Source organism: Sturnira hondurensis, unplaced genomic scaffold (assembly GCF_014824575.4).
Source record: "Sturnira hondurensis isolate 20B ecotype Veracruz unplaced genomic scaffold, ASM1482457v3 Scaffold0008850, whole genome shotgun sequence".
Lineage (NCBI taxonomy): Eukaryota > Metazoa > Chordata > Mammalia > Chiroptera > Phyllostomidae > Sturnira > Sturnira hondurensis.
Genome location: NW_028081481.1, coordinates 75,056 through 81,055, shown reverse-complemented (window position 1 = coordinate 81,055; position 6,000 = coordinate 75,056).

Genomic DNA, 6,000 nt, shown 5'->3' with positions numbered 1-6,000 from the left:
TAACCCTAGCTGTAACCCTAGCACATGCCTTGGACCTTGCCCTAATCCTAAGCCTAACCCTAAGCCTAACCCTAGCTGTAGCCCTACCTCTAACCCTAACCTTATTTCTACCCCTAACCCAAACCCTAACCCTAAAATTAACCTAACCCTAAACCTAGCCCTAGCCCTAACCCTAACCCAAAATGTAACACTTACCTAACTCTAGCACTAACCTTAGACATTACCCTGATTCTAACCCTAACCATAACCCTAACCCTAGACCTAACCTTAACCCTAACCACAGTGTTAATAATAACCCTGATTATAACCCTAACATTAACCCCAGGCATAACATTAACCCTAACCATAACCCGAGCCTTAGACCTGGTCCTGATTTTTAAACCTAACCCTAACCCTAGCCCTAAACTTAACTATAATAATAGCCCCAGCCCTAACCCTAACACTAACCCTAATCCTAACTTAAACCTAACCCTAAACCTAACCCTAATCATAGCCCTAGCCCGAGCCCTAACCCTAACCATAGTCTTAGCCCTAACCCTAATACTAGCCCAAACCCTAACCTTATCAATACCCCTAAACTAAAACCTGTCCCTTAACCTAACCCTAGCTTTATCCCTAACCCTAAGCCTATCCCTAACACTATCCCTCACCCTAGCCTAAAACCTAGTGTTAGACCTCACTCTGATTCTAACTATAACTCTAACCTCAACCCCATCTCTAACCATAACCTTAAACTTCACCTTAATTCTAACCCTAGCCCAAAGTTTAGTTTTAGACCTGCCCCTGACTCTTACCATAACCCTAACCATAGACCTAACACTAACCGTAACATTAACCCTAGCCCTAACCCTTATCCTAGGTTCAGCTCTAGCCCTAAAGTTAACCCTAGGCATAGCCTTACATCTGACTCTGATTCTAACCCTAACCATATCCCAAACCCTAGACATAACCCTAACCCTAACCCTAAATCTAGACCTAATCTGAAACCCAACACTATTTATAGTGTTAAACCTAATCCTGATTATAACCCTAAACCGAACCACAGCCATACACCTAACCCAAACCCTAAACATAACCAAAGTCTTAGATCTAACCCCAGTCATATCCCTCACCCTTACCCTACCCCTAACCGTAAAACTATCTGTAGCCCTAGTCCTATCACTAACCCTAACTCTAAACCTAATTCCAACCCTAGTCCTAACCTCAACCCTGAACCTAACACTAACAGTAATCTTAAACCCAGCTGTAGCCCTAGCCATAAATGTAACCCTAAACCTATCCTGACCCTAACCCTAACACTAGTCCATATACTAACCCTAACCCTTACCCTAGGTTTAGCTTGAGCCCTAACCCTGAACTTAACCCTAGCCCTAGCCATAGACCTGACCCTGATTCTAAACCTAACCATAAACCTAACCCTAGACCTAAACCTAACCCTAATCCTAGTCCCAGCCCTAACTCAAGACCTAACCCTAAGCCCAACATTACCATCGTGTTGAACCTGACCCTGCATATAACCCTAACCCTAATTCCAGCCATACCCCTAACCCTAACCCTAACCATAAGTCGAGTCTTGAACCTGATCCTGATTTTAACCCTACCATGACCCTAGCCATAAACCTAGCCCTTGCCATAGTCATAACCATTACCCTAACACTAGCCCTATCTGTAGACCTAGCCCTATTACTAAACCTAACCCTAGACCTAAACCCAACCCTAGCCCTAACCTTAACCCTAGACCTACACTAACACAAACCTTCACCCTAGCTCTAGCCTTACCCCTAACCATACTCCTAACCCTATCCTAACCCTAAACCTACACTAGCCCTACTGATAACCCTAAACTTAACTCTAGCTCTAACCCTCACTCATGCCTCAGACCTTACCCTAACCCTAATCCTAGCTGTAGCCCTACCTCTAAATCTAACCCTAAACCTAGTCCTTACACTAACCCTAACCCTAACCTAATCCTAACCTTGAACCTTACTGTAGCTCTAGCACTAACCCAAAACCTAACCCTAGCACTAAACTTAGACCTTACCCTGACTATATCCCTAACACTAACCCCACGCATAACACTAACCCTAACCCTAACCTGACCCTGATTTTGAACATAACCCTAACCTAAACCCTAATTCTAGTCCTAACCCTAACCAAACCTACCTTAAATCTAGCCGTAAACCTAAACCTAACCCTAGACCTAGACCTAACCCTAACCTTAACAATAACCCTAAAATAAAACCAGCCCCTCAACCTAGCCCCAGGTTTATCCCTAACCCTAAACCTATCCCTAACACTACCCCTCACCCTAGCCTAAAATCTAGTGTTAGACTTCATCCTGAATTTAACTCTAACTCTAAACTTAGTCCGATCCCTAACCCTAACCCTAACCCTCACCTTAATTCTATCCCTACTCCTAACTTTAGATTTAGACCTGTCCCTGACTCTAACCACAGCCCTCACCCTAGACTAAACCCTAACCCTAAACCTAGTCCTAAACCTAACCCTGGGCCTAACACTAAAACTAACCCTAACCCTAATCCTAGCCCTAACTCTTACCCTAGGTTTAGCTCTAGCCCTAACCCTAAACTTAACCCTAGCTCTAGCCTTATATATCACCCTGATTCTAACCCCATCCCTAACCCTAAACCTAGACCTAAACATAACCCTAGCCCTACATCTAACCCTAACCCTACACCTAACCTTAAACCCAACAGTAACCATAGTGTTAAACCTGACCCTGATTACAACACTAAACCTAACCACATGAATACCCCTAACCCAAACCCTAAACATAACCCGATTCTTAGACCTAAACCTAGCCATAGCCCTAACCCTAACCGTAACCCCATCTGTAGCCCTAGGCCTATCACTAATCCTAACGTTAGATCTAACCCCAAATCTAGCCTTAACTTTAACAGTAGACCTAATGCTAACCCTAACCCTACCCTAGCTCTAACCCTAATTCATGCCTTGAACCTTACCCTAACCCCAACCTTAGCGGCAGCATTACTTCTAACCGTAGACCTAACCTTAACCCTAATTTAATTCAAACCCTAGCTCTAACCCTACCCATAGACATAGTTCTAAACCCAACACTAACAATAGTGTTAAACCTTACCCTGATTATAACCCTAACCCTATCCCCAGCCATAGCCCTAAACCTAACACTAACCCTATATGTAGCCCTAGCCTTATCACTAAACCTAAACCTAGACCTAACACCAACATAGCCCTAACCCTAACCCTAGACCTAACACTGACACTAACCTTCATACTAGCTGTAGCCCTAGCCCTAAGGGTAAACATAAACCTACACTAATCCTAATTCTACCACTAGCCCTAATGCTAACCCTAACCCTAACCCTAGCAATAACACTAACTGTGCCTTTGACCTTACCCCAAACTTAACCATAATCCTAGCTGTAGCCATACCTCTAAACCTAACACTAACCATAGTCCTAACCCTAACCTAAACCCTAACCTAGCCCTACCCCTTATCCTAGACCTAACCCTAAACCCAACACTAACAATAGTGTTAAACCTTAGCCAGATTAAAACCCTAAACCTATCCCCAGCCATACCTATTACCCTAAACCTAACCCTAACCATAACCATAACCCTGACCCTGTCCTAACCCTAACCACAGTGTTAAACTTCATTCTGATTATAGCCCTAACACTAACCACAGGCATAACATTAACCCTTACCAAAACCCGAGCCTTAGACCTGACCATGATTTTAAACCTAACCCTAGCCCTAGACCTAAACCTAACCCTAGACCTAATCCTAACTCTAACCTTAAACGTACCCTAACCCAAAAACTAACTATAACCCTAAACCTAACCAAATCCTAACTCTTGCCTGAACCCTTACCCTAGCTCTAGTTCTAGCACTAACTCAAAACCTAACCCTAGCGCTAAACTTAGACCTTACCCTGATTCTAATCCTAACCCTAACCTTAACCCTAACACTAAATGTTGGCATAACACTAACTCTAACCATAACCCGACCCTTAGTCCTGACCCTGGTTTTAAATCTAACCCTAACCTTAATGATAATCATAAACTAAAACCTGTCCCTTAACCTAGTCCTAGCTTTATCCCTAACCCGAACCCTATGCCTAACACTACCCCTCACCATAGCCTAAAACCTAGTGTTAATCCACACGCTGACTCTAATTCTAACTCTAACCTTAGCCCTAATTTTAAATTTAGACCTGTCCCTGAATCTAACTATAACCCTCACCCTAGACCTAACCCTAACCCTAAACCTAGTCCTAACCATAACCCTAACCTCAACCCAAAGCCTACCCCTAGACCTGTCCCTGATTTTAACTCTAAGCTTTACCCTAGCCCAAACACTAACCCTAACACTTACCCAATACTAATTCTAACCTTCGCTTTATCCCTAGCCCTAAATATAATGCTACCCCTAGCCATAGCCTTTGTCTTGACCCTGGTTATAACCCTAACCATAACCCTAAAATTAAACCTAACTCTAACCCTAGACCTAACCCTAATACTAACCCTAACTGTAGTCATAACCCTAACCCTACTCTTAGTCCTAACCATAATCCTAGCATTACACTTAGCCCTACCATAACCTTAGCCTAAGCTCTAACACTAAGCCTAACCCAAATCTAAGCCTAACCCTAGCCCTAAGACTAACCCTTCACCTAACCTTAAACCCAACACTAACCATAGTGTTAAACCTGATCCTGGTTATAACCCTAAGCCAAACCTAAGGCATAGCCCTTACCCAAACGCTAAACATAACACGAGCCTTAGACCTAAACCTAGCCAAAGACCTAACCCTAACCCTAAACCTAACCCTATCTGTGACCCTAGCCCTATCACTAAATCTAACCCTAGACCTAACCCCAATGGTAACCCTCACCCTAAACCTAGACCTAACACTGATACTAACCTTAACCCTAGCTGTAGCCCTAGCCCTAACTGTAACCTTAACCTACCCTAACAATAGCCCTAATGCTAAACTTAACCCTAACCCTAGCTCTAACCCTAACCATGCCTTGGACCTTACCCTACCCCTAACACTAACCCTAGCTGTAGCCCTAACTCTACCACTAAACCTAGCCCTAGAACTAGCCCTAACCCAAACCCTAACCCTAACCCTATTTGTAGCCCTAGCCCTACCACTAACCCTAACCTTAGACCTAACCCAAACCCTAGTCCTACCCTAACTCTAGACCTAACACTAACACTAACCTTTTTTTTGACAGAGTATATACATTTTTATTTTAGTGCTGCATAAGCATGTAATTTTAGAACCATGCAAGATCCACCTCTAATTCACATTCAGCCATGGTTAATGCTACTAATACAAATACCTGCAGAGACAATAAATGAATCATTTATTGGGTTGGCCAAAATTCATCTGTTTTTTTTTTCATAAGATGGCTCTAGTTGTTCTTAGATGTCTTTAGCTTCATTTGAAACAATTTTGTTAGACTGTATTGTGACAGATGTCATATCAGTGTGCATTTTAAAAAAAAAACATCAAAATTGGTGAATTTTTGTGTAGCCATTTTAATATTGAAGATGGAAGAAAATACACAACATTTATTCTGGTTTATTATTTCAAGAAACATAAAAATGCAACTATAATGCAAAAAAAAGATTAATGCAGTGTCTGAAAAAGGTGTGACTGATTGAATGTGTCAGAAGTGGTTTGCACAGTTTTGTGCTGAAGATTTCTCACTGGATGATGCTCCACGGTCAGGTAGGCCAGTTGAAGTGGGTAACAATCAAGTTGAAATTTGAGAACAATCAATGTTATACCCTATAGGAGATAGTCAGCATACTCAAAATATCCAAATCAATATAATTATTGGTGAAAAATAAAAGCATTTTTATGGAAAAAATTAAATTGACTTTTTGGCCAGCCTAATATTTGCAAATATAAGTTCTTACATATATGTGAGATAACTATATCACAGCTGAACAATTTCTTTTGTCATTTATTATAAGATACATT